General features: G+C 29.1%; 1 long non-coding RNA gene across 1 annotated transcript; it reads left to right on the top strand.

The window, feature by feature from the left end:
* Window positions 299-11,589, top strand: LOC110271010. Its single transcript, XR_002360949.1, has 3 exons — window positions 299-657; window positions 988-2,492; window positions 11,577-11,589. It is a non-coding gene; the product is annotated as an uncharacterized LOC110271010 (long non-coding RNA).

Below are 11,812 nucleotides of genomic sequence, written 5' to 3'. Positions count from 1 at the left end.
TTATATTTTTTATATTAATAATTAATTTTTTTAAAATATATATCATATCAATTATTTTATTAAACTATTTTTATATTTTAATAACAATAAAAAAATATTTTTTTAATATTATAAAAAAATTAAAATATCATTTTTTATATATTAAACAAAAAATATATTAATCTTTTTAATTTAATCAAAATTCAATTAGCTTTAATTTTATAATTTTAAATCAGAATCAATTTAAAAATCAAAATATACATTTTATTATTCATATGCACTAAAAGATTGTATCATTTCTCAAGAACCCTAATCTAATATCTCTTAATCCCATTCATACAAAAAAGAACACATCTAAAAAATTGTTCTTCATTGACAGCAGCCTATCCTCACTCTCTCCCTCCCTTCCTTGTAGTCGCACGTAGCAGCACGTACCAGCGGTTTTCCATTCATCAACAGCCCTGTGTCGCCCTCCATGCAGTAGCCATCATGTCGTCCTCCACGTAGCAGCAACCCCTTATCACTCTCCAGTGTCATGCCTTCCTCCACTCCTCCCTATAATTGCTACTCTCTATCTTTTGTTTGCAGCTGTTCAGCCCTGCCGTTTCCGTCGTCTAGCCCCACAGTTTTCGTCAACACAGTCCTCTGCATTTAGAATGGAGCCTCAAGTAATTTACAGTTCAGTTCCAGCGTTCTCTGTTCTCACTTTTTTTTTTTTGATAATTTATTATTTTGATAATTTTAATTATTTATGATTCTATTATTTGTGGTTATGTTCGCTATTCCACTGTTCTCTCACGTAACTTTTGCGATTGCTGTTTCTTGATTATGTAATTTTAATTTGTGGAATCAAATTTGTCGTTTTCATAATTTTATTTTTACAAGTATTCTCTTACTAATGTAGAGAAGAAGGGAGGCACATCGATAAAATCTAACCTATTATTATAGTTTTGAGCTTCTGTTTTTCCTTCAAATAAAAAATATAACATTGTAAGTTTTGTTTTTCAGGTAAACTAACTGATAAGAGCGATGTGTATGCTTTTGGAAAAAATTAGTATATGCCCTCATTTGATACTTCTACATCAGTTACTTTGCATTCTGTATTCTATTTGTTAGATTTGTAGCAGAATAATAGATTGCACAAAATGGCTATACCTTCTATTTTGTGTACTTCTATTGCTGAAGGCAGAAACTTGTTATGTTCCAATCACTTTTGTCCAAAATGCGATCACAAAAGGAGCCGGTGAGAAGTTTTTTGCTGTGTCTGATAGAAGTTAACTTTCTTTATTGAGCTATTCTTTTTTTGCTATGAACATTGCTTTGTTGGTACAATTTGGAAGTAGCTATTTGATTGGGTGCTAAGTCCCTGTTCTCAGTTATTTGTAGTGTGCAACAATTGTAAAAATGATTCTAGGAAATATTTAGGCCAAAATAGGTAGTGAAATGCGGTGAAATTTCTGAAAATTATGCATTAGTTATTAGGAATAAGATGGTATCCTCTTTTTTAGCTTACCTTATGCACATTACATCAGTAAATAGAATTATCCTCTTCTAAGGAGGTCCTTTTACGAATCTGTATTTAAACTGTTGAAAAGTATCACCAATTTTAACCAAGGAAAGGGGTGTGTAGCGAAAAGAAAGCGCAAATAGAGAATTATCTTTAATGTTGTTCTTGTAATTATATAGACTGGGCATTTATGGATGACATTTATTCAAATTTGGCCTTAGTACTCGAGTATATTCCTATAAAGTAATAGGTTCCTAGAGAAATTTTAAGGCATTACTGTGTCATTTATACAAGTACCTGGAATAAAAAAATGCCTAATAATAATGGAATCTTCCTTTAATTGTTGAAAATTAAATTGACCAAAGAAATGTGCTATTTGATTTAATCACAAAAAATGTTCATCATTCAAGTTTGTAAGAGTCAAGTTTCCAAAACAAGTATACAGATACACCAAAAACAAATAGGAATATAATAGTACTTCATCATCAAAAAAGAAAACAGTTGCTTTTACTCAAAACTCCCTTAACAAAATCTTGCCTTAACCTCCCTGATTTTGCTTCCAATGGCTTGAACAAGTCCTTGAAGGAAGCATGGAACTCCAATGCCATGATACTCGGGCTTTAGTCAAAACAAATTTTCCAAGCTTCAAATCATTTCTATATTCTCCTGGTCTACAAGAATAATCGTGATGCATTATACTAACCAAAATAATCAGGCTATAGCCATCAGTTCTATATTATTTTCCAGCTTCTTCAAATAAATGAACTGCTCACCAAGTTGTGCCTCAAGAGCAGCTTGAACATCAGGCGCCAGAGCTTTATATAAAAATACTTGGTGAGGTTGAGTTTAGTCAAGATTTCAAAGATTTTTATACAAAATTTCTATACCTCTGACCTCCTTGCTTGCTTGCTTGGCATATTTGTCACCAAATCTTTCATTAAATTGGAGAGCTTATCCAAATTGCTCTTAAGAACCTTTTCGGCTGCATTCTTATTATCACTACTCAGTGTCACCAATGACTTCAATATTTTCATTACCAAATCTAGTGCCTCCACTCGTCGAAGGTGACCAGTTAATAAATTATTATTGTCTTCAATACCAATCAAAGTGCAATAGGTAAAACATTTATGCTAGTATATTCTAGTATGTAAACAACACTTAATAAGCAAGTGATATCAACTCTTGCAAATGAAGTACTAGCCAATCACCAGTGTCTGACCCCTTTTCATATTCTTGCCTTGCCAAAATCAGGTCAAAATGTGCAAGATTTCTTCCTACAGCTTCTGGGTGATGGATTAAGCATCTGTAAAAAAAGTAATTACTCAAATAACAACAAATAATATAATCATCAACAGCTACGCCTTGCTAGGCTACATGAATCAAACAGGAAAGCCCAACCATAAATGATGCTTACATCCCTTTTTACATTCAACTTTTAAAGAGTATATATTTTTAAAATTTTATTAGTTTCACCTATAGTTTTTCTAGGTCTCCTGGCCAACTCTCTCTCTAGTGATAGAGTTACTGCCCTATCTGACAAACTTGCCACGTGGAACTTCTACTAAACCTTTCCACTCATTTCCACCTAAGACAAGACTTCATCTTTTGACCAATAAGTGCGACCCAACATATAAATCATCCTCATGCTAATTCTTTACCAAAGGATGAAGGTATATTTCACATTACATTCATTAAAATCACATGAAAGAAGCCAAGAAAACATAGGGTTTGAATCTAGGATAGGTTGGTATTTTTGAATCATATATATAAAAAACTAAATTACATGGCTAAACACAAACATACTATGCAGCATTAAGTCTGGTCAGGTATCTAAGGTACTTTTTTCTCTTACGATCAACATTGGATGCTTGAAAATTGTAACTCTGCTTGCTGTTGGAGCTAGAAATCATATCTTCATCATCCCCTTGGTTCAACTGTGTATCACCATCTATGTTAAAACTAAAACTAGAATAGCATAAATTAAAATTATAACAATACTAAAATTAGAACAAATACAAATTAAATATCAAATCACAAATTAAAATTACATAATCAAGAAATAGAAATCGCAAAAGTTACATGAGAGAACACTGGAATAGTGAACATAACCACAAATAATAGAACCATAAATAATTAAAATTATCAAAACAACAAATTATCAAAAAAAAAAACCAAAAGTTAGAACAAAGAATGCTAGAATTGAACTGCAAATTACCTGATGCTCCATTCTAGATGCAGAAGACTGTGTCGACAAAAATTATGGGGCTAGACGGCGGAAACGGCAGGGCTGAACAGCTGCAAACGGAAGACAGAGAATGGCAATTGCAGGGAGTGGAGGAAGGCATGACGCTGGAGAGTGATACGAGGTTGCTGCTACGTGGAGAATGACACGATGGCTGCACTACACGGAGGGCGACACAGGGTTGTTGATGCATGGAGAACGACAAGGCCACTGCTGGCGCGTGCTACTACTGTGTGAAGACCGACAGAGAGAGAGCGGCTACGAGGAAGGGAGAGGGTGAGGATAGGGTGCTGCTGTCCAGGTAGGGATTAGGGATGATGTTGCACTTTATTGGTAGATTGGTATATAAGGATGAAGAACAATTTTTTAGATGTGTTTTTTTCAGTATGAATAGGGTTAAGAGATATTAGATTAGGGTTCATGAGAAATGATGCAATTTTTTAGTGTACATGAATAATGAAATGTATGTTGGTTTTGATTTTTAAACTGATTCTGATTTAAAATTATAAAACTAAAGCTAATTGAATTTTGACTAAATTAAAAAGGATTAATGTAATTTTTGTTTAATATATAAAAAGGGATATTTTAGTCATTTTGTAACATTAAATAAAAAAATATTTTTTTTATTTTTATTAAAGTATAAGGATAGTTTAGTAAAATGATTGATATGATATATATTTAAAAAAATTAATTATTAATGTGAAAAATATAATACACGTGTTGTAATTTAATTTGTCTACATTTTAATCGTATCGGTACATGTGAATTTATCATCGTACCAAAACAAACACCTTTTCTAATTCCCTGATATCCCTTTAATTCCTTGTTGTTTATATATTTCTTTTCGTCGCAAACAAAACTTTTATTGGAGCTAGAATTATATGTAAATTAACTTAACCAAAACTCCAAAAGAGATATTTTTCACATTCAAACAATTTTGGCATCCAAGTTCATCTAAGCAATTTTAGGTCACGCTTTTTTCCCACTTTCTTCTTTTCTCACGCTTCTTCTCTTCTCCCCCGCCCTTCTTCTTCTTACGCTTGTTTACGCACAGAGCGTCTTCTTCTTCTTTTTCGCCTTCTTCTCTGTGTTCCTCCTCCTCCTCATTCTCCTCCTTTTTCGCGTTCCTTCTTCTTCATGTGTTTTCTCCTTATCACCATTCTTTTGTTGTTGCTGCTGCTATTTTTTCTTTTTTTTTTTTATCTTTTCATCCTTCTCTCCAAGGTGAAAAAGTAGTAGAAGGTGAGAAGGAAGTGTTTTGAATTGTGTAGAACAGAAATGAACCGAACATGCTATTATGGTGAAATAATTGTATAGTACTAAATGAATGGAACATTATCCATTATATAAATTCAAATTCAAACAGTTTTCTGTATATTGAACCGAATACGTACTCATGGTGAAACAATTGTATAGTACTGAATGAACAAAACATAATCCATTATATAAAATCAAATTCAAACAACTTTCTGCACAATGAACTGAACATGTACTCATGGTGAAACAATTGTATAGTACTGAATGAACAAAACATAATCCATTATATAAAATCAAATTCAAATAGCTTTCTGCATAATGAACCAAACATGCACTCATGGTGAAACAATTGTATAGTATTGAATGAATGAAACATAATCCATTATATAAAATCAAATTCAAACAGCTTTCTGCATAATGAATCAAACACGTACTCATGATGAAATAATTGTATAGTACTGAATGAATGAAACATAATCCATTATATAAAATTAAATTCAAACAGCTTTCTACATAATGAACCGAACACGTACTCATGGTGAAATAATTGTATAGTATTGAATGAATGAAACATAATCCATTATATAAAATCAAATTCAAACAACTTTCTGCATAATGAACTGAATATGTACTCATGGTGAAACAATTGTATAGTACTGAATGAACGAAACATAATCCATTATATAGAATCAAATTTGAAACACCTCTGTCTATAATTTAGAGATTATCAATTCAATTCAATTCAATTCAGGTTCAGAACACCTGCATCCATTCAATTCAATTCAATTCAATTTAGCAATTCCATTCCCATTCCATTCGATTGAAAAAATAATCTATTGGCAAAATGTTGGTGTTGTTGGTGATGACGATAATGAAGAAGAAGAAGAAGAAGAAGAAGAAGAAGAAGAAGAAGAAGAAGAAGAAGAAGAAGAAGAAGAAGAAGAAGAAGAAGAAGAAGAAAAATCTGCGTGCGCGAAGGAGGAGGAGGAGGAGGAGGAGGAGGTATACGTGAATTTGAAAGAAGAAGAAGATGACGTATGCGTGTATTTGAAAGAAAAAAATGCGGGGGAGGAGAAGAAGATAAAGCGCGTGTAATGACGCTCTTTTAATGAGAGTAGTTTTTGTTAGCGTTGGACCTACTTGGATAAAACTTGGATGAAAAAATTCTTGGATAATCGACTTGCCGAGTTAGGAAATCCGTAGAAAAAAATTGTATTTGTCTTTAAAATAGATTAATTTTTCATTAATAGCAATACTTATGGACTTTTGTTTTGTTGAAATTTACTTGGGAGAATTTTATTTATTGGTATCATATTCATTCTTGAAGTCAAAACAATATGATCAGCACTGTTACTTGTTAAAACTTCACATTTTATGAAATGATTTCTAAATTTTTAAATTCATAAACTTATGTCATTACAAAAGTTATTAGATCGATCGATTAATATTTCTTGGTAACATAGTGTACCGAAATACCATCGTTGAGTATTAGTTAGTGTGAAGAGAAACTAATAACAACTTTTGTTATTCAATATATAATTTATTCTATTGAAAAATAAATTAATATTTTATAAACTTGTAAATACATTTTTTTCTAATTTCTTACACTATTTTATTTGAAAATATTTACCATTAAAAAATAGCAAATGACCATACTATTTTACAATATATATGATGTATAAAGTAATTTCTTATCTTGAAATTAATTCTGGTTAGTGAGATAAAATTTAAAATATTTTTTATTTTCTTAGTCAAATTGAAATTTAAATTTAAAATTGATTAACAACTCATTTTTTTAATTCAATAAAAAAATAAATTGGTTTGACACAAAATATTGAGCATTTAATAATTTCAATTATTTATATTTTAATTACCAAAAATTAGATTAAAAATTAATTATAAACTTAATAATCGATAATATATGTATTATAGTACTACATAAATAATAATATCCAATGTATTGATTATTTATTTTTTTTGACAGATTTTGTTACATTAGAAAATAATATTTAAAACTAAAAAAGAGATAATTAATTTTTTTAATTTGAATTAAAAAAATATCTTATAAATATAAAATTAAAAAAATATCTTATAAATATATCCAACTTATATATATACTAAGTGTTATAATATTAAATAGTATAGTATTTGTTATAACAATGACTTAAAATATTAATCCAAGATATATTTGGGCCTAGTAAGACCTCAATGCAAGCAAGATAAACTAAAATTCATTGTTAGGGTCCCAAATCCGACTTAGGTTCATTATCTTAAATGCCCAACGCAGATGAAGTCCACGCGTCCCCTCTTAAATCGGCTCAGATTAGATCCCGTTGCTAGTTAGATATGGTAATGAGTACTCAGGGGAGCGTGAGAAGCCCTCTTCCCATCCATCACTCCTATTTTAAGAAAAATGGCCTTTTCCTTCTCTGTCATTGCAAGTTCATGTTTAATTACCCCTTAAGGAACGTAGATCTCCTCGGGTATCTACGAATATTCTTTGAAAACTTTTGAAAAAAAAAATAACACAAAAAGACATAATATAATAATAATAAAATAATCGATTCAATATAATTCAACACAATTTATAACATATTCGTTATGAAAATTAACATTCCAAAAGAGAAAACATAAAAACATATTCCAACATAATAACATAACATAATTTTTTGGGACGATACTGAGCGACGTAGTGACGGACTTAAGAGGCAGAGAAAGTGAGTTAGAGAGAGAGAGGATCAAGGCTGAGAATGAGTTTGGAAGAAAAAGGAAGAATTTGAATTGGAGGCAGAAATTAGGGTTGCTAAATTCAAGAAATGGATTTATGTATATAAATTAGGAATTAATAATTTTATATTCCCGTATATTTAATAGGTTCTATAGGGCAGATACTTATGTCCATGTCCCCATTAGGGTGACAAACAGAAAAGCCCGTTCTGTCTTGCCAAAAGCCCGCCATCTGGTGGGTTGGCCTACCCCGCCTCGCCTAGTAAGGCGATCCTGAATTTCTCTCCCGCCTCGCCTAATGATACGCTGGCGGGTTGGCGGGTTCTCCTTTTTTTTTATAAACCATCAAATATTAAACAATATATATAATTTCACAATAACTTCAATAAATTTATAATTTCTAAAAATATAAAAAAATTATAATTTTTAAATTCACACACATTAAAGTCTTTATAATTATAAATATGTAATAAACATAATTATAAACCAAATTTATTGAAACAAAATAGTAAAACCAACATTGTCCAAAGCAAAATAAATATTGTCCAAAATATATAATTAAACACCTTCAAGTTTATAATCAATCAAACATAAAACATAATCCAAAATATAATTTAGAACATCTTCAATTATCATCTTCATCCTCTTGTAGATCAATAATATCATAAAAATTTGTAAAAAAATGGTCCTGACAAAATAAAAGCTTGGCTCAGCGGGGAAGTCTACCCCACCCTGCCGAAACCTACCAAATCTCATGAATTAGGCAGTGCGGGGTAGGCAGGCTTTTTAAGTTTGGCAGTCTTAAATTTCCAACCCATCCCGCCTTTTGGGGGGTTATGCGGGCCAACTCGATAGGTTTCGTCCTGTTTACCACCCCTAGTTCCCATCTATTTTAGCGTGGCAGGTCATGAGGATTTCACAAGTCCCCATCTAGTCCCAAAACGCGAGTAATTCCTGCAAATACCCGTTTCAGCTATTTTTGTGATCATTCCTATTGCAAGCATTCATTAGTTCGTGACGTGGAGCTATTCTAGCCACTGAATAAATTCTCAGATAATCAAAGTTAAGGTTATATCATTTTTATAAAGTCACATATATCCTTGTCATAATAATATTAATAGAAGATAAATGGATAAATACTAAACTATTGTTTGGATATAAGATGGAAAATAAGAGGAAAGATAATGGAAAGAAAGAAAATGAGAGGAAAGAAAATGGAAAGAAAAGTATATTTCTGTGTGTTGTTTAGATGAAGAAAAAATGAATGGAAAGAAAATAGAGAAAAAATTTTCTTTTGCTTAGATGGAAGGAAAAGTAAGAAGAAAAAAAATTATAATAGAGTAAAATTATATTAATGTTTTTATATATTATATATAAATTATATATTCAAATGATAACTTTATATTTTTACCCATGTTTGCACTTCTGCATCAATTTTCTTCACAACTTTGAAGAAAAAAAATTTACATGACCTTCACATACACTTTTATGTTTTCCATTCAATTTCTTTGTTGATCCAAACAATAAAAAATTAATTTTTTTCGTCCATTTTCTTCTCCAACATTTATTTTCCTATAAATTCTTCTAATCCAAACAATGCATAAATAAGTCACATTTTTCATATATATAACAATAACTAATATCACATATTAGGTTAATTTATGTTGATAAACCAAAGCCACCCCAAAATTATTTGAATCTCCCAAACTCAAAAATATTACTTGGTTGTCTCTATTTACATTTCTATATAAATCGAATTTAATGAATTCAAATTAGGGTAATAAGTAGTAAATCGAATCTATAAGATTCGAATTACTTGACATTGTGATTCGAAAGTAAATTGAATTCAAAGAATTCGAATTATGTCATCTCCTACAAAATCGATATAAATTTCGATTTATATGGTCCATACTAAATCGAAGCAATAAGGTTCAATTTATACTCACTTAGTAGCAATCCAGCTCATTGTAAATCGAATCTCCTTCATTCGATTTAGTAGTGATATGACTGTTACAATCCGAAGATATAACTCGGCACTGTACGTTACTACGAAAACACATAATTCGAACTCCATAAATTTGATTTACATAGATATGTAAATTGAGACATGCACGTAGTTTTTTTATTTTGGGGGATATACGTAAAATTGGTTTGTAAATGGTTTATAAAGGTGATTTACCCCACATATTATAACTTGTGAAATCATAATATTTTGAGAAGTGATGTATAGACAACTTAAATGTTGATAATTCTAAAAAATTTTAGAAAAAAAAATATCAAAAAATTACATGTTGACCCATAAGATTTTTTTTTTTAAATTTGTCCATAGTTTATGATTAATAACTTTAAAATTATATATATGTTATTTATTTTATATATTTTAAAAAATTAATTATAACTTGCAAAAATTATCTCTAGAATTTATTAAAATAAATAATAAAACTGTAAAAGTCATGTATCTATATAAATTAAATTATATTAAATTATAAGATATCTAGATATTTAATCAACCTAATTAATTAGTTTGTAACTGATTTTATTTAATAATTTAAAAAAATTGAATAACCCTTTTTAGAAATATACCAATCTAAATAATAAAGAAACAATCAAATACAAAAAAGTTATAGAACACCTATCATACATTACGATTATTAGTATTGAGGAAGTTTTAACCATTTATTCTTTTATTGGTTGTCTTTTTATCTACGAATATGTTAAGAATTAAACTTATGCTTCAACCTTTCAAAATCTCATATATTCTTGCCAAATACAATATTATTATGTCTTTTTTTTTATAGAAACCATTGAATAGAAGAACCGTTGGCAAAAAGATGAGGTTCTCCTATAATATGTATGATTTTTTATGATAATAAATTAAAAATAAAAAGCATGAAATAATATTGTGTATATTTAAGTTAATTTTAATCTTTTTTAATAACCAGATTTGTTATAACGTAATTGATAAATAATGACAATTAATACGGATTAGATATATTTTGAATATGCTATACATTTTATAATTTTGTACGAAACAATATTAGTTTTAATTTATATATTTATTATTGGGTATTAAAAATAAAAAGTATTTGTATTGTTAGCATTTTTTAAATTTTCATCAACTCGGACCGTGATTAGGCCTAAAAAATCATCTACCTTGTTAGAAATAAATGTAATCCAATCAATTTTCATCTGATAGTGCTATACATTCGCATAATTATAGGAGAATTAACTTTAGCGAGATAACAATATGGTATGTAGTTACTACATGAGTATTTTTATATATAGAATTATCAATCAATTATGTATGACTTCTGATAAAAATAATACAACATAGATATTGTTTGTTAGGTAAAAGATAACATATTGACAAAGAAAATTAATTACAATGGGTATATTTATTTTAAAAAATATTTTTCTATGTAATACTATAAAAAATATCATGGTCACCCTGAATTATTAGAGGTTCAACTTCTATCGACAGCGATAGAATGCCTAAATTGAGACATTTTCAGACTATAATATTTATCAAACAAACAATTAATGAAACACTCATCCATACCTTCTCATTTTGAGTACATTTATACATTAAAAAAAAAGTTAAAACAACAAAAGCAATAAAAATGATGATTTTTATAATTTTGTGTGGCTATCTATATATAGAACACCAGAAGACCATGATTATCTAACAAAATTAATTTTATTTATTGCATTTAATTTGAATAATTAAAAAATTATCTTATTTTAGTTTAGTCCTTAATTCACATGATTTAAATTTATCTCAATAAATATGATTTGATTTGATTTAATTATTAGTGAAAAATATCTCGAGTAAGCATGTCACGTCAATTCCATCGTTAAGTGCAGAAACCTGATTTTTATATAATAGAATAGATAATAAATAGAATATATGAGAATATGATATGTGACATTTTAATTATGAAATTGGTATTATATAATAGATTTTTTCTGAATTCTTATTGCTTGTTCATTGCTAATTTTTTCGTAATTACTTAATAATTTTTGCCTATAAAACGATCAACTACCTAATATTATGATTTAATTAATAAAAATGATGACATTAATATTTTTTTATAAGTCTT

This window comes from Arachis ipaensis, chromosome B04, assembly GCF_000816755.2.
Source record: "Arachis ipaensis cultivar K30076 chromosome B04, Araip1.1, whole genome shotgun sequence".
Lineage (NCBI taxonomy): Eukaryota > Viridiplantae > Streptophyta > Magnoliopsida > Fabales > Fabaceae > Arachis > Arachis ipaensis.
Note: the sequence above shows the minus strand (reverse complement) of the source record. Positions and strands in the feature narration are given on the sequence as shown.